Below are 19,157 nucleotides of genomic sequence, written 5' to 3' on the forward strand. Positions count from 1 at the left end.
ATATGCTGAATGGAATGAAGACTCTAATGAGTACAGGATATGGATTGAGAGTATATCGAAGAAACACGAAAGTAATGAGAAGTAGCGGAAATGAGAACAGCGAGAAACTTATCAAGATTGATGGTCACGAAGAAGACGAAGTTAAGGAATTCTGCTACCTAAGCAGTAAAATAACCAATGACGGACGGAGCAAGGAGGACATCAAAAGCAGACTAGCGCTGGCAAAAACGGATTCCTGGCCAAAAGAAGTCTGCTAGTATCAAAAACAGGCCTTAATTTGAGGAAGAAATTTCTGGGAATGTACGTTTAGAGCACAGCATTGTATAGTAATGAAACATGGACTGTAGAAAAAGCGGAACAGAAAAGAATCGAAGCAATTGATATGTGGTGCTACAGACGAATGTTGAAAATTAGGTGGATTGACAAGGTAAGGAAAGAGGTGGTCCTTCGCAGACTCGGAGAGGAAAGGAATATATGCAAAAGACTGACAATAAGTAGTGACAGAGTAATAGGATGTCTGTTAAGACATCACGGAATGACTTCCATCGTACTAGAGGTAGTTGTAGATGGCAAAAGCTATAGAGGAAGACATAGATTGGAATACAAAAAAATGGTTCAAATGGAACTAAGCACTATGGGAGTTAACAGCTGAGGTCATCAGTCCCATAGACTTAGAACTACTTAAACATAACTAACCTAAGGACATCACACACATCCATGCCCGAGGCAGGATTTGAACCTACGACCGTAGCAGCAGCGCGGTTCCGGACTGAAGCGCCTCAAACCGCTCGGTCATAGCGGCCGGCTGATTGGAATACATCCAGAAAATAATTGAGGATGTAGGTTGTAAGTGATACTCTGAGATGAAGAGGTTGGCAGGGGAGAGGAATTCGTGGCGGTCCGCATCAAACCAATCAGAAGACTGATAACTCAAAAAAAGGGTTTACTTTTGAGAAAACCATTAAGTCAGCCTTTACCAATTAAGCAATAAACCTTGGAAAAATTGTTATGCACGTTGTTTGCATCGGCATATGCAAAAGCCACTCTGAGGGCTTGCAGTGGAACTAATCTACAAAAAAAATGGTTCAAATGGCTCTGAGCACTATGGGACTCAACTGCTGTGGTCATTAGTCCCCTAGAACTTAGAACTACTTAAACCTAACTAACCTAAGGACATCACACACATCCATGCCCGAGGCAGGATTCGAACCTGCGACCGTAGCAGTCGCACGGTTCCGGACTGCGCGCCTAGAACCGCGAGACCACCGCGGCCGGCGAACTAATCTACACTCCTGGAAATTGAAATAAGAACACCGTGAATTCATTGTCCCAGGAAAGGGAAACTTTATTGACACATTCCTGGTGTCAGATACATCACATGATCACACTGACAGAACCACAGGCACATAGACACAGGCAACAGAGCATGCACAATGTCGCCACTAGTACAGTGTATATCCACCTTTCGCAGCAATGCAGGCTGCTATTCTCCCATGGAGACGATCGTAGAGATGCTGGATGTAGTCCTGTGGAACGTCTTGCCATGCCATTTCCACCTGGCGCCTCAGTTGGACCAGCGTTCGTGCTGGACGTGCAGACCGCGTGAGACGACGCTTCATCCAGTCCCAAACATGCTCAATGGGGGACAGATCCGGAGATCTTGCTGGCCAGGGTAGTTGACTTACACCTCCTAGAGCACGTTGGGTGGCACGGGATACATACGGACGTGCATTGTCCTGTTGGAACAGCAAGTTCCCTTGCCGGTCTAGGAATGGTAGAACGATGGGTTCGATGACGGTTTGGATGTACCGTGCACTATTCAGTGTCCCCTCGACGATCACCAGAGGTGTACGGCCAGTGTAGGAGATCGCTCCCCACACCATGATGCCGGGTGTTGGACCTGTATGCCACGGTCGTATGCAGTCCTGATTGTAGCCCTCACCTGCACGACGCCAAACACGCATACGACCATGATTGGCACCAAGGCAGAAGCGACTCTCATCGCTGAAGACGACACGTCTCCATTCGTCCCTCCATTCACGCCTGTCGCGACACCACTGGAGGCGGGCTGCACGATGTTGGGGCGTGAGCGGAAGACGGCCTAACTGTGTGCGGGACCGTAGCCCAGCTTCATGGAGACGGTTGCGAATGGTCCTCGCCGATACCCCAGGAGCAACAGTGTCCCTAATTTTCTGGGAAGTGGAGGTGCGGTCCCCTACGGCACTGCGTAGGATCCTACGGTCTTGGCGTGCATCCGTGCGTCGCTGCGATCCGGTCCCAGGTCGACGGGCACGTGCACCTTCCGCCGACCACTGGCGACAACATCGATGTACTGTGGAGACCTCACGCCCCACGTGTTGAGCAATTCGGCGGTACGTCCATCTGGCCTCCCGCATGCCCACTATACGCCCTCGTTCAAAGTCCGTCAACTGCACATACGGTTCACGTCCACGCTGTCGCGGCATGCTACCAGTGTTAAAGACTGCGATGGAGCTCCGTATGCCACGGCAAACTGGCTGACACTGACGGCGGCGGTGCACAAATGCTTCGCAGCTAGCGCCATTCGACGGCCAACACCGCGATTCCTGGTGTGTCCGCTGTGCCGTGCGTGTGATCATTGCTTGTACAGCCCTCTCGCAGAGTCCGGAGCAAGTATGGTGGGTCTGACACACCGGTGTCAATGTGTTCTTTTTTCCATTTCCAGGAGTGTATAAATAATTTGTCTGTCAACTTTATTCGTTCAGCCAACGCTGTCTCCAGCTCTTGAGTAAAAACTGCTATATAGCCAAGAAATGGACCACTTGAAATCCCTTTAAATTTTGTGTCACCCAGTGTTGTGAATGCAGTGTTGAACTGTTTGCTTACTGCCTTATGGAATGCCCTCCATTGATAAGTAACATCGCCTATTGCAGATTTTCATCAGTCCATTCTGCCCTGGTAGGAGTCCCTTTCCACGTCCTAGGGATCTGAAAGAAAATACACTTTCTTTCAATGTAGTACAGCTATAAGCAATACAGATATAAAAGGCCAACGCATTAGTATTTAAGTCTGTGAGGCGTTATGGCGATCACTTGATCACCATTACTCCACTCACATGATCGGTGCATCCCAAAATGTGTACTACAGAATTCCTTAACCTAAGACTACAATAAGACAGTTTAAAAATTTAAACGTTGGACTCAAATAATACAGAAAACATTACCAATACATTTATACGATTAACTCAGTGAAAAAACGAGGGCTGGAACTTAAATAGTGGCAACTATTTGTTCGCAACCAACACAAAAGGGTTACATGTAGCACCTGTTACTGTCACCAGCGTTGTGCAGAACCCGTTGCCAGTGATGCGGAAGGCTTAGTATACCGTTGATGGTGCGAATGGAACGGTCTGCTGCCTGTCGAATCTCTGGAACAGTTCTGAAGCGAATGCCACGAAGTGGTCCCTTCATCTTCGGAATCAAATCAAAGTCACTAGGACTTAAGTCTGGGGAGTATGGTGGATGGTACAGTACTTCCCAGTCCCATCGACCTAACACAGCAGCCACAGATTGCGCTGTATGCGCCCACACATTGTCGTGCAAAATGATGGGTGTGTTGAGCAGAAAGTGTCGCCGCTTCTTTCGCAAGCCTGGTCACACCCATCGTGATGCTATTTTTCGCATGCCCAGGCGTTCCTTCAGGATGCGAAGCACAGTCGTATACGCTAATCGTGGGTGAGCTCACGAATCGTATGGCGTCGATCACTGTCCACTAACGCGGCAACAGCATGCACTTCTTCAGAGACGCTAAGATGACCTGCCCGATGCATGTCTGCCACAGTTTGCCGACCTCCGTTGAAGGCTTTTACCCAACGTGCCACGGTTCTGTACGGCAATGCCGAACCCACGCACGCCTCTTGAAGACTTTGATGACACTGTCGTCTTGTACGACCTCTGGCACATTCAATCTTGATCCAACTCCGTTGTTCCGGTTCCGAAAACATAGTGACGCCGTTACGTTAGACCGCTCGCTCACAAGTGACTGAGTTTCCTTCGACTGTGCGCACGCCGGTGACGTGTGACGGGTGAGTCGATTTGCTCGAAGGTAAGGTAACTATGTCAACAACGTGTGCTATCAGCGACAATAGTAGATTGCATTGCATAGTGTCTCCACAGCAGTGTTGGCACTATTTAAGTTCCAACCTATGTACATGTGCAAATGTTACTTACGTTGCTTCAAGTATGTGAAGAAATAAGAAGGAATTTGTTTGAAAAGCACTTGTATGCTTCACTGCAAGAACAATGCGAAACTTGGGAGCTGGCAGATCGCAGTTAGTTCAGTGCTCAACCAAGTAGAGCGCAGCACTCACCAGGCTTCCCCAGAGCAGACAGTTCTGACGTCAACAACCTGATGTGGGCTACTCGCTGATCTGTGCCACCTTATTCCCCCCTACTCAGGACTAGGTCGTACCAGCGTCACATACAAGTATGCGATCTCGTTTACAGATGAACCACACTTTCCCAAAGCCGGCCGATGTGGCCGAGCGGTTCTAGGCGCTTCAGTCTGGAACCGCACCACCGCTACGGTCGCAGGTTCGAATCCTGCCTCGGGCATGGATGTGTGTGATGTCCTTAGGTTAGTTAGGTTTAAGTAGTTCTAAGTTCTAGGGGACTGATGACCTCAAATGTTAAGTCCCATAGTGCTCAGAGCCATTTGAAGCATTTGAACTTTCCCAGAATTCTCACAATAATCCAAAGTCGACCATTCGCCTTCCCTACTACACTCCTCACACGCTCGTTCCATTTAATTTCGCTTTGCAACGTTACGCCCTCATATTTAAACGACGTGACTGTGTCAAGGAGGACACTACTAATGCTGTATCCGAACATTATAGGTTTGTTTTCCCTATTCATCTGCATTAACTTACATTTTTTTAAGATTTAGAACCAGCTGTCATTCATCACGCCAGCTAGAAATTTTGTCTAAGTCATTTCGTATCCTCCACTTCCCTGGGGCACTCCTAACGAAACCGTTATCTCTGATGAACCCTCGCAGTCGAGAACAATATACTGGATTCTATTACTTAAGAAGTCTTCGAGCCACTCACATGTCTGATAACCTGTTCCATATGTTCGTACCTTCGCTAGCGGCCTGCAGTGGGGCACCGTGTCAAATAGTTTCCGGGAATCTATAAACATGGAATCTTCCTGTTGCTTTTCATCCATAATTCGCAGTATATCATTTTAAAAAGACCAAGCTGAGCTTCGAACGAGCGATGCTTTCTAAAACCGTGCTTATCTGTGGAAGTAAGCTTGACACAGTGCAATTAATTCCATAGACAAGGCCGGTTAATGCTTGCGTATGACTGGATTCAAGTATATGGTGCGCTCACGTTACAGTACTCCTGATGCAAGAAGTATAGCTGAATTAAGTAATATGTGATGAAACATCACGATGAATTGTTATTCCAGAGCGGTTGTCAGGCAGACGTTTTACGTCCGTTGTGTCCACGTCTGTTTCATTAGTGAGGGAAAATTGGCTAACTGGCTTCTTGTGCGACGGCGACAAGGGAGGAGTTGCAGGCAGCTGGCCGCCGCACCAGCTGTCGCCACAGCTGGCTGACCGGCCTGTCATACAGCTGCTGCGCTCTCCCTCACACCAATGCACCTCTCCTACCAAAATCACTTCTCTCCTTGTGCCTTTCCAGCTTTTGCTAAAAAACTCTTCAAACAATATTTATACCTAAGGCCCTGTATTGCAGGTACTATTTGGGGGCAGTGCATAAATTGAGGGACAAGAAGTTTTTTTTCTGGCAGAGTGTGCCTACAGAGATTCTATTCACTTTTAATGATTGCAGCATCATATAAGTTTGCAGGTTTCATAAGAGGGACTACAGGATTTAGATGTTTTTAGGGACAGAAGCAGTGGTTGAGAATGGAGTGAGACAGGGTTGTACCCTATCCGCGATGTTATTAAATCTCTGTATTGACGAAGCAGTAAAGGAAACCATTGAGAAATTTGAAAAAGGAATGAAAGTTACAGGAGAATAAATGAAAAACTTGTAGGTTTGCTGATGACACTGTATCTGTCATAGACGGCATAGCACTGGGAAGAGCAGTTGAACAGAATGGATAGTGTCTTCAAGAGAGATTGTAAAATGAACATCATCAAAATTACAACAATAATAATGCAATGCAGTCGAATTAAAACAGATGACGTGGCTCTACCACGAGAATTAGATTAGGAAATGAGACACTAAAAGTAGAAGATGAGTTCTGCTGTCTGGGCAGAAAAATAACTGATGATGGCCGAAGTGGAGAGGACATAAAATGTAGACTGGCAACAGCGAGAAAAGCATTTCTGAAAAAGTGGAATTTGTTAACATCTAATATACACTACTGGCCATTAAAATTGCTACACCAGGAAGATGACGTGCTACAGACGCGAAATTTATCCGACAGGGAGAAGATGCAGTGATATGCAAATGATTAGCTTTTCGGAGCATTCACACTAGGCTGGCGCCGGTGGCGTCACCAACAACCTGCTGACATGAGGAAAGTTTCCAACCGATTTCTCATACACAAACAGTAGTTGATCGGCGTTGCCTGCTGAAACGTTGTTGTGATGCCTCGTTTAAGGAGGAGAAATGCGTACCATCAGAATATGGAATCGGTGGGTTCAGGAGCGTAATACGGAACGCCGTGCTGGATCCCAACGGCCTCGTATCACTAGCAGTGGAGATGGCAGACATCTTATCCGCATGGCTGTAACGGATCGTGCACCAGGAAGACAACAACCATCTGCACGAACAGTTCGACGACGTTTGCAGCAGCATGGACTATCAGCTCGGAGACCGTGGCTGCGGTTACCCTTGAAGCTGCATCACAGAAGGAGCGCCTGCGGTGGTGCACTCACCGACAAACCTCGGTGCACGAATGGCAAAACGTCATTTTTTTCGGATGAATCTGTTTACAGCATCACGGTGGTCGCATCCGTGTTTGGCGACATCGCGGTGAACGAACATTGGAAGCGTGTATTCCTTATCGCCACACTGGCGTATCACCCGGCGTGATGGTATGAGGTTCCATTGGTTACAAGTCTCGGTCACCTCTTGTTCGCATTGACGCCACTTTGAACAGTGGACGTTACATTTCAGATGTCTTACGATCCGTGGCTCTACCCTTCATTCGATCCCTGCGAAACCCTACATTTCAGCAGGATAATGCACGACCGCATATTGCAGGTCCTGTACGGGCCTTTCTGGATAAAGAAAATGTTCGACTGCTGCCCTGGCCAGCACATTCTCCAGATCTCTCACTAATTGAAAACGTCTGGTCAATGCTGGCCAAGCAATTGGCTCGTCACAATACGCCAGTCACTACTCTTGATGAACTGTGGTATCGTGTTGAAGCTGCATGGGCAGCTGTACCTGTACACGCCATCCAAGCTCTGTTAGACTCAATGCCCAGGCGTATCAAGGCCGTTATGCACCCAAATTGCGTGAAAATGTAATTACATGTCAGTTCTGGTATAATATATTTGTCCAATGTATACCTGTTTATCATCTGCATTTCTTCTTGGTGTAGCAATTTTAATGGCCAGTAGTGTATAGTGATAGAACTTAGCACATTTTGTGTGAGATGAAACTCAACAGTCTAGCTGTTGAAATGTCGGAGAGAGACACTGTGTGGTTGTTCAAAAATTAAAGTAGGTAAAGGTGAACCACGCCAAGACGCCTGTGGGATGCACGGAGATAGCCCATCCTCTTCCTCCACCTTCCCTCACATCACGCTTCTGAGTGTCAGTGGTGGTGTAAAGTCAAAGTCTGAAAACAGTTCTGCATGCTGACTCGATTTCTGCTCCAATGGATCAGGCACAGTATACAGTGCTGGTGGCATGAAATCAGTGCATATGTTGGATATGTTAGAAACTCGTAGTCTGAAAACAATTCTGAGTCCAGCTCAGGGCTATCAGACAATGCATCATGGGGTCTGTGAGTTGATTTGATTCCTGTTGCTAAGATATATCAGGTACTGTATCATCTATGTCATGGAGCTGCTGTGCTGAGGGGGAAATAACTGAAAACTGTGGAAACACTTTAACAACAGTGATGAGTGTTTGGAAACCATAGAGACTGCATCAGTGAGCTATACAGTTTTAAAGTCGTCATAAGAGCCCTATAGTTCTTAAACTTATGGTAAGCTGATTTTGAATTTTTTGTCACTTTAAACTCAGGAAACTTAGGAAGAGTAAGTTCTTGGGTTTGAAACTTAATGTAGCTGATGGAGGGAGGGGTGAAATTGTGTAAATTTTGATGTCAGAAGGATGGGTAAAACTGTTTAAACGTTCTCAGAGAGGAACTGCTTAAACATAACACTAGTGGACTTAGAACATGAAACTTAAACTGTGACATCAAAGGGGAATTGTGTAAACACAGCATTAGTGGACTTGAACTTAGCACAAGCAATAGGTGTAACATCAGGGAATAAGCCCAGTCGCCATCTTGAATTCTATACTTGGAACAAGTGACCTGACTGCTATGAACAGCCCTTTATGTCCCAACCTATCTGGGAGAATAATATATAGGGGAAAACATGTTAAGTGGTTTTTAATTTCAGTGAAAGTAGGTCAGCTACAGATAGCATCAAAGTTCAGACTGGTTACTTCAGATTTGTCCTAGGATGCAAAGGTCGCCATTTTGGCTTCTGACATCATAAAGCTTCGCCTTTATCCGATATCAGCCATCTTGAATCTTTTGAATTCCATACTAGCAGGACAATATACCATCTTGAATTTTTCGATTTCTCACCAATTTACACCTAGGACAACAGCCCTACTTTCACTGTGATGCAAGGGAAAACCCAATGGCCATCTTGAATTCTATACCTGATACAAGTGACTTACTTCTGCCAACAGGATAACGCCCATTTTTGGATTTTTCAATTTCCCATCTATTTATACTTAGGCAACGGACTTACTCCGACAGTCACATCATATGGTTGGGGGAACCCTGTATCATATTAGGATATTTCGAATTTGCCTCTATTTTTGAATTTCTTGGCTTTTTTAAAAATTTCCTGCTACTTATATATATATATATAGCAACTGACCTGTGACAGAGGGGTTGGGGTGGTAGGGGTGGCCAAAATTTGGCAACAATGCGTGATATCATCATAAATCTGACCACAATGCAGTCCGTCCTCGAACTGTCCTAACCTGCCTACTTGGATATATTATCAGTTTCCCCCTCCAGCCTCTGGCTGCCCTTATACACGTATACCATCGAGCTGAACTTTCTGATTGATTGTCGTTAGACTCAGAATTTGCACTAGAACAAATTTTCAAATTTATACAGCGATGAACCAAGACATTTTGACCATCTTTAATAGCTTGTTGGTCCACCTTTGCAGTACAATACAACCACAATTCTATGTGCGATTTGTTCGAAACGTCCTTGGTAGTCTTCCAATGGTATGTCGCACCAGATGTCTACTCATAGGTTACGTTATTCCCATGTAGATGTAGATGCAGATGTAGATGCCAATGTAAAATACAGGCCGGCGGTTTGTGGACGCGTCCCAGATGTTTTCCATCGGTTTCAGATCGAACGAAATTTTTGGCTCAAGATATTAACGTCCGTTCACTATCATGCTCTGTCAACCACTATAGCACGACCCTGGCCTTGTGACATGGATAGTTATATCCTGGTGCAAGGATGAAAGTATGAACGTGATCCGCTAAAATCTTCATGTAGTCCACAGATGATATGGCCCCTTATATCATTACGGCGCTTCCCATGTAAGTCCCAGATACGACCATCGACGAGATGCAATAAGAAATGTGATTCATCCGACCTGTTACGCATTTTCATTGATCTACTGTCCAATCTCAAAGATCCCGTGTCCTGTGCTATTGTAATTGACGATGTCGTTGCGTCAACACGAAAAAAAGAAAACACGCAAACAGCCGACCAACTTCGACGCTTCTGAGACGCTCGTTTCCAGCTGCCGTACTGTAACAATTTTCCCTCTGTTAAAGTCGCATCTGCCAGTGGATTTCCATATACGTGACCTGTAGCGTTGCCTTTCCTTTTTTGTTTCGCTGGTAGTGCTGTCGATTCTGTGACTTGATAAGTTTTGGTAGGTCATGTTTTAGGGAACTTAGTTATTTATCGCTTTTGGAGGAAGGTGTTCGTCATGTCATTTTGTCTCTTCCATTACAATTGGTGTAGTACAGCATATATTCCTAACTGTAACAATGTTCATTGTCAGTTATTGTTTATTATATTTATTGTGTTATGTTAATTTGCTTTAGCTTCATAGATTTCATTCAGTATTACGATGGTATTTTTAAGTTAGTTGACTGCGTAGTATACTTTGCTGGTATTTTTTCGAGTTTGTGTTTTCAGGTCTCTAGCTTTTAGACTGTCGTGCGTTCTTCGCACTGGTTCCAATAAAGCGGCCCTTAGGATCCAGCTAAGGACTTTGATTTGTTATGACTGGAGCCAGCTGAATTGTGTACTGGATGCGAGTCCCCAAGCCGTGGTGCCACACGATAGGGATGGAAGGATTTTAGCTTTATACTGGGTGAACCACTTAACAACTTGCGCAGCAGAAATTGTGGAAAGGGAAAGTATTAATGATGTTGCGGTTTTCATAGAATCGATTGGTAGCCAGGGGCTCGTATTGTTAGCAAATCAACAAATCCTAATAACACATAGAAAGTGAATTTTTTTTTGCAAACACACACTTTTTAAATGGAACAATACCTATTGACATTAACAAACTAAAAGTAGGGTACATTAGACTGTCAGTGGTGTTTGTTGCACGATTCTAGTGCGAATCCTTTACGATATGTCGTTATCTTGAGAAGGTCCGCACCAACACTTCTAGAATACCTGCGGTAGCATTCACTAAAGAACAACACACCTGCATACACTAGTTACGTGGAGTCTGATCAGTAAGGAGGCAACTGACCATCACAGGTAGTGTTCCAAATGACCACCGGCAGGGGCAATACACGCTTTAAGCCTGGTATGGAACGACTGCTGCACACGTGCTAGCATTTCAGTGGAGACATCCGAGCACGCTGCTGTAATACGTCGTTTCATATCATCGGGTGTATTTGGTATGTCCTTGAAGACAGCGTTCCAGCTTTCTCCACAGAAAAACTTCTGCTGGCCTCAAATCCGGGGAACGAACCGGTCAAGGTACAGCTCCTTTGTGTCCAATCCAATGATTTGGAAACAATTTGTGAAGACATGCTGTAGTATTTCGTGCGCTATAGGCTGGACAACCATCATGTTGGTACCACAGGTTCCTCCGGACCTTTCGGCAGTTTACCTAGACCTGATTGGTAAATATGGCTTCATCACTAAATAAGATGCATGATACATCTGGACTAATCTGTCTTAATGGCCATGCACAGAAGTTAACACAATTCTCATAATAGTTTCCATGCACCTCTTGATGGAGAGACATGTGATAGGAATGGAACTTATGTCGAGAAGAACGCATAGAACACTTGCCTGAGTCGCCACGGTCGCAGGTTTGAATCCTGCCTAGGGCATGTATGTGTGTGATGTCCTTAGTTATGTTTAAGTAGTTCTAAGTTCTAGGGGACTGATGATCTCAGACGTTAAGTCCCAGAGTGCTGAGAGCCATTTGAACCATTTTGAACCTGCCTGACTCATGCCACTTCCTCACGCGACTGTGCGGGAGCCAACGTTCGAGTCAATTGCAAGGGCAACAAGAACATTAATTTCCCTCTCTTCTATTCTACATCTATCTACATCTACATCCATACTCCGCAAGCCACTTCACGGTGTGTGGCGGAGGGTACCCTGAGTACCTCTATCGGTTCTCCCTTCTATTCCAGTCTCGTATTGTACGTGGAAAGAAGGATTGTCGGTATGCTTCTGTGTGGGCTCTAATCTCTCTGATTTTATCCTCATGGTCTCTTCGCGAGATATACGTAGGAGGGAGCAATATACTGCTTGACTCTTCGGTGAAGGTATGTTCTCGAAACATTAACAAAAGCCCGTACCGAGCTACTGAGCGTCTCTCCTGCAAAGTCTTCCACTGGAGTTTATCTATCATCTCCGTAACGCTTTCGCAATTACTAAATGATCCTGTAACGAAGCGCGCTGCTCTCCGTTGGATCTTCTCTATCTCTTCTATCAACCCTACCTGGTGCGGATCCCACACTGCTGAGCAGTATTCAAGCATTGGGCGAACAAGCGTACTGTATCCTACTTCCTTTGTTGTCGGATTGCATTTCCTTAGGATTCTTCCAATGAATCTCAGTCTGGCATCTGCTTTACCGACGATCAACTTTATATAATCATTCCATTTTAAATCACTCCTAATGAGTACTCCCAGATAATTTATGGAATTAACTGCTTCCAGTTGCTGACCTGCTATTTTGTAGCTAAATGATAAGGGACCTATCTTTCTATGTATTCGCATCACATTACACTTGTCTACATTGAGATTCAATTGCCATTCCGTGCACCATGCGTCAATTCGCTGCAGATCCTCCTGCATTTCAGTACAATTTTCCATTGTTGCAACCTCTCGATACATCATTTGGTTCCTTCTGTTACGTTGTCTAGGTGTTACACTACCACTTTCACGTAACTGACGGAAGATGCTGATAAATAATTGCCGAGACGGCTGACGTCTAACATCTTGCCGCATACACTGTACGAGAACTAACTGCATTCTTCCTACACTCTCCATACACCATGAGCACGTCGGCTGATGATTCCAATCGTCCACTCACGACCTACTGCTTGCCCTCTCACCCACTAATTGACTAGCAAGTTGCAGTGCGCTCAAAGAATACACAAGCTCGCTGTAAACAAACACAACAACATCGTACATAGCAGCTACGCATGTTGAATGGCACAAACTAGTGTCGCTGTTGAAACTTTTCAAAATACGATATCTCGTAAACAACTCGCACAAGAATCCTGCAACAAACACCAATAACATTCTGATTTACCCCTCTTTTAGTTTGTTAGCGTCAATAAGCATTGCTCCATTTAAAAGGGATATTTTTGGACAAAAATACACTCTCTTAGTATTATTACAACCTCCTTGGCTCAAACGGCTCTGAGCACTATGGGACTTAACATCTGAGGTCATCAGTCCCCTATAACTTAGAACTACTTAAACCTAGCTAACCCAAGGACATCACACACATCCATGCCCGAGGCAGGGTTCGAGCATGCGACCGTAGCGGTCGTGCGGTTGCGGACTGAAGCGCCTAGAACCACTCGGCCACACCGGCCGGCTACAACTCCTTACTGACTAAAAATACGAGCCCCTGACTACACTCCAATCTGTGAAAACCTCACATCAATAGCCCTTTACGGGACTGATGACCTCAGATGTTGAGTCCAAAATGTTCAGATGTGTGTGAAATCTTATGGGACTTAACTGCTAAGGTCATCAGTCCCTACGCTTACACACTACTTAACGTAAATTATCCTAAGGACAAACACACACACCCATACCCGAGGGAGGACCCGAACCTCCGCCGGGACCAGCCGTACAGTCCATGACTGCAGCGCCTCAGACCCCTCGGTTAATCACGCGCGGCGATGTTGAGTCCCATAGTGCTCAGAGCCATTTGATTTGAATAGCACGTTCCATTTCCGCAATATGCAAATTTCTCATTTCCAAGACGGTTCTGGTAAAAGTGGAGTGAGAGCCTTTGCCATTTTTATACATTTCTCTCGTTTCCAGAATGAGATATTCACTCTGCAGCGGAGTGTGCGCTGATATGAAACTTCCTGGCAGATTAAAACTGTGAGCCGGACCGAGACTCGAACTCGGGACCTGTGGCTGGGTCCGGCACACTGCCAGGAAGTTTCGTTTCTCTCGTTTCTCGTTGGTATCATACTGAAATATTACGCTTCTGTCTAGGTTGATGCCTAGATACTTTTTTCCGTTTTGAGTAAGGAGTTTGCTCGCTACGAGTCGTCAGTTTTCTTCTTCGTTGCTGCCTTTTGTTGAAATATTTTGTTAGCGTTCAGGACCACTTTGTTTGTCCAGTGCCATGTTGTTACCGCTTGTGACTGTCACTGGTGTCTACCGATATTGCCCATTCTGCTTATACGCTTTGTTTATCGTTTGACGTGCACGCAACGCCCCCAGACGGCATACAAACAGCCGGTGGGCAGTAATCACAATGTTTTGTCTCATCAGAATGTATCCTAATTACATTGCAAGCTGCGCCCTTTCTCGATAATTCATCAGAGGTACTGCATTGCACCGGAAGTTGGTTAGATAGCCCGCCACTTATCAAAATATTATTAGCAACTTGACACCAGTAATTGTTAATAATGCTTAAAATTTATTACAAATGAGCGTAGTGCCGTATCATTTTTATAGTTCATTGCCTCCTTTTTGTCATTCTGGATTAAGTATCCTCATAACTTTGATATAATTACGAGAAAATTAATCAGTTCAAAATTACAAACTAAATCAATTATAACGTGTGTTTTGAAAACAGTGTGTGGTTTGTGGCGTCCGGGTGGCCGAGCGGTTCCAGGCGCTACAGTCTGGAACCGCGCTACCGCTACGGTTGCAGGTTCGAATCCTGCCTCGCGCATGGGTGTGTGTGATGTCCTCAGGTTAGTTAGGTTTAAGTTCTAGGGGACTGATGAGCTCAGACGTTAAGTCCCATAGTGCTCAGAGCCATTTGAACTATTTTGTGAGGTACATATGAACGGTTCCTAGCACGTGCTGCATTGCTATTACCTGCAGCGTTCTTGTTGGATTAATTAAAATGTTTTCCATTTACATTTGTTTAATTACCTTTTACCGCGGATATGTGATGCCGGCAAAAGTATCTTAGAAGATGGTCTCGACGGGCTCTTTAATCTGACACAACGATCGCGGTTATCTCCTGTGGTTAAATAGTTATTAACTCGTTCTTCACTCTAATGAATCGCAGTTAATCTACTTTACACGCACACAAACGTGGTATGATTTTGATCAAAGTGTCACTCTCTTCAACATGGTGCTTCGTGTTTCCCTGTGTCTGGTATGGTAGCTGCGGTATGACCGTATACTATTATCCTAAAGGCCTGGCATCCATTCATCATGAGCAGTAGCTCCCTTAGCAGGCTAACTTCCGGTGGCGGCCAGCTTAGACAGAAGAACGTGGAATGCGCCCGTCCATCTCAGGCGCACTAGTCCCGTCTGTCGACCCGGAGTCTTCTGTCATGCGCCGAGCCACGCCCACCTTAGCCCGTGCGTTCCGTGTCTAACGTCACAGCAGCCATATTATAAATCATGAAAGCCCCTTACTCCTTTTCTGAATTAAGCTGAGTACATGAATGGTAGGATGTCAGTCAAAATTCCCTGAAAATATTCCCCTTTTTATACAAAAAATTGGCCCATAAATGAAACTTAGCGCTGTCGACTGTTTGTTGGTTATTTAAGGGGGACTTGAACATGTATTTTAAGTGAATTCAACATTACGATCAACACTTTCCGCCCTTCTGATACGATCTGACTACATCTGTACCCTCCCTTAAAACGAGGATACGTGCAACGAAGCTGTAAAACCCCTTATTGTATTGTCTCACACCTCTTCACAATGAACATGAATCATGGTAATAGCTCCGAAGATATACAGGATCAGGAAGAATTCTCGAAATTATCAGAAAACAACCTTCTATAAGGTGCATGCAAAAAACTGAAACTATTTCTGCTGGTGGCATTTTATGTAAAAAATAGTGCTGAGATGAAATACCGATTTAAGTAAGACTACATGAACACATGATAGCAGCCCATGGCTGCGCGGGACTAGCCGAGCGGTCTAAGGCGCTGCAGTCGTGGACTGTGCGGCTGGTCCCGGCGGAGGTTCGAGTCCTCCCTCGGGCATGGGTGTGTGTGTTTGTCCTTAGGATAATTTAGGTTAAGTAGTGTGTAAGCTTAGGGACCGATGACCTTAGCAGTTAAGTATCATAAGAATTCACACACATTTGAACATTTTTTGAGAGCAGCCCATGAAATCGTAATAATTTTCAGACTTGACTGTGGAAACAAATAATGAAACAGAAATTTAGAATAACTTCGTATTATTATTCAATAAACAAGAGGGGAGTTTCACTAATAAAATTACATTTGTGCTTCAACGCACCACGTGGAGTACAGATCCACAAATCATTAGAATGGGAACAAATAGGAACCCCATAAAATCTTAAATTCCAGTAACTCTAAACTCCGCCCCAACAGGCCTTGGAAGGCCTAGCGGTACTGACCGACCGCCGTGTCATCCTCAGCCGATAGGCGTCCCTGGATGCGGAGAAGGAGGGGCGGGTGGTTAGTACACCACTCTCCCGGCCGTTGTCAGTTTTCGTGACCGGTGTCGCACCTCACTTGGCCTCACAAGAATTGAGTGCAGCCTGCTTGCCAACAGCGCACCGTAGTCCTGCTTAAATGCCAATAGTAATATTAAATAAGTGGGACAGTAACGTATGCCAAGCCCTACAGTCACGGATGAATAAATTAAATACTGTACCGATACTGAGCCGTGAACACGAAACGAAGCTTCTTGCTATGGACGACGGATTTAACCTTGATCGCAAAGTCTATAGGCCCACATGTACGAGGGTTGGAACTTAAATAGTGGAAACTATTTATTCACAACCGATACAAAAGAGTTGCATGTTTGCACCTGTTAATGTCCTTCAAAGTAGTCACCAGCGTTGTGTAGAACCCGTTGACAGCTATGTGAAAGGCGTAGTATACCGTTAGCAGAGCCTGTTCTGTTGATGGTGCGAATGGAGCGGTCTAAAGGTATTCTCGTGTACGACTGTGATGCTGTTATCCTAGTGCATTACATTCCTCCACGGCAGACCGTCGATGCACAGTATTACTGTTTGTGTTTGGAGCATCACCTGCGACCAGTTTGCGAAAGAAGCGGCGACACTTTCTGCTCAACCCACCCATCATTTCGCACGACAATGCGCGGACGCATACAGCGCAAGCTGTGGCTGCTCTGTTCGGTCAATGGGACTGGGAAGTACTATACCATTCACCATACTCCTCGGACTTAAGTCCTTGTGATTTTGATTTGATTCCGAAGATGAAGGACCCACTTTCTTGGTATTCGCTTCAGAACTGTTCCAGAGATTCGACAGGCAGTAGACCGCTCCATTCGTACCATACACAGAACAAGCTCTGCTAACAGTATACTACGCCTTCCACATCGCTGGCAACGAGTTCTACACAACGCTGATAACCACTTTGAAGGAAAGTAACAGCTGCAGACATGTAACTGTTTTGTATCGGTTGCGAATAAATAGTTGCCACTATTTAAGTTCCAACCCTCGCATAAGACTAAAGTCTCTACAAATGGAATATTACGCCAGTGCGCTCTTGCAGGCAGCGGTCTCGCTATAAATGTGTACTGAACCATAGAAAGGGCCATCAAAATGAATCGTCAGACAAAGTCATCGAATTAAAGCGGGCAGCGTCCTGGTGATGCGTCTAGTCCCAACAATTCCGGAAAGTACCCTCAGGGATCAAGAACAGTATATTAACTCTAATTCCAAAGGAACCAGGTGCTGAAAAGTGTGAAAACTGCCGAACTATCAGCTTAAAAAATTACATTTGCAAAATAATGACACGAATTATTTACAGAAGGCTGGAAAAATTGATGGAAGCCGATTTCAGGGAAGATGAGAAGGGATTTCAGAGAAATGTGGGAACACTCCACGTAATACTGGCTTATCTTATAAGATACGTTAAAGAAGAGCAAACCCACATTTATGGCGTTTGCACACTTAAATGAAACTTCTGACAGTGTTATTCGAGACAAACTCTTTGAAATTCTGAAGGTATCAGGGATAATATACAGTAAGCAAGAGGTTATTCACAATTTATACCGAAACCGTACTACAGTTATAAGAGTCGAAGAAAATGAAAGTGTCAGAGCATATGCTTCGATAAGTGCCGAAATTATAAGGAATACCACTCACTCTATGATGAGAAGATTGCTGCACTACATTGATACCAATGGTAATCATTTCGAACACCTTCTGTAAATGGACGTTCACGCCACCTTTCTGACCTTCGTTGACCTTCAAATAACTTATTTTTACACATCATTTGATTCGTCTCATAAAATAAGCACCAAACTATAGCACCCCATTTAAAAAAACAAAGTTGGCCTTCATATCTCTCACGCGACCCCACCTAGCAACAAAAAACCGTCATATTATGGTCCCCATTGTTCCATGCAACATTTGTCCCACAAACCTTTCAGCTACTATCATACTTTCGGTGTTATTCTAGGTGGCAATAGTTAGTGACTCATCCCGTATAACAGTATTTGTGGAAACACTTGTACTGCACTCGTATAGTATTGACTTACGGTGGACATACGTTTGTACAAAAAATGTGGTTATACCATTATAGTAAATCTTATAATTTGTAGCTGCAAATACTGCTCTGACCTCCCCCCCCCCCCCCTCCAAAATATATGCTTCTTTTCATATACGAGCAACCCTTGAAATGTACCAGTTTCCTTTGACGGTTTCGAGTCCAACTTGGTAATATTCCTGCTGCCGCCCGTACAGACGTTTACACAGTAATACGATAGTCAAATTCCTTCGTTCGCTTGCTATGTTCCAAACATATCAGTTCTTCACAGTGCTAACTTCTCCATAAGAAAGAGCCAAATTTCTCTCCAATGTTTTTACTCCTGTAGTCGTGTCCACTACTGCATTTACTTCTGTGTTTCGCAGTCACCAGTACTGTAATAAGGGTAACAGATGAATTCACGTTCATTTCCACAGTATAACACACTCTAATCTGGAAAGCGAACAATGCAATGAAAAATTGTATCTTCTTGCAACCTCTGACTTGTTCGCTAGACGCTTTAATGACGGAGTGATTATTTCTCACAGCATTTTTTTTTATTTTTATCAGTTTTTGAGTCTTCATTGCTCGTCACGTACAGCAGCATTCTGTGAAGTCCTCTTTGTCTCACAACCGTTAAAGTATTCCTCGATTTTCATGTTCATGTGATAAAACTGTGTGAATTAAATCTACCACGTTGCGTTCATTGTGCGCGACATGTCAATAAATTACAAGAAGCACTGTAGACTATTTTTAAATACTAACAGATTTTTCAGCCGGCTGTTCACCCAACCC

This window comes from Schistocerca gregaria, chromosome X (genome assembly GCF_023897955.1).
Source record: "Schistocerca gregaria isolate iqSchGreg1 chromosome X, iqSchGreg1.2, whole genome shotgun sequence".
In the NCBI taxonomy this organism is placed as follows: Eukaryota; Metazoa; Arthropoda; class Insecta; order Orthoptera; family Acrididae; genus Schistocerca; species Schistocerca gregaria.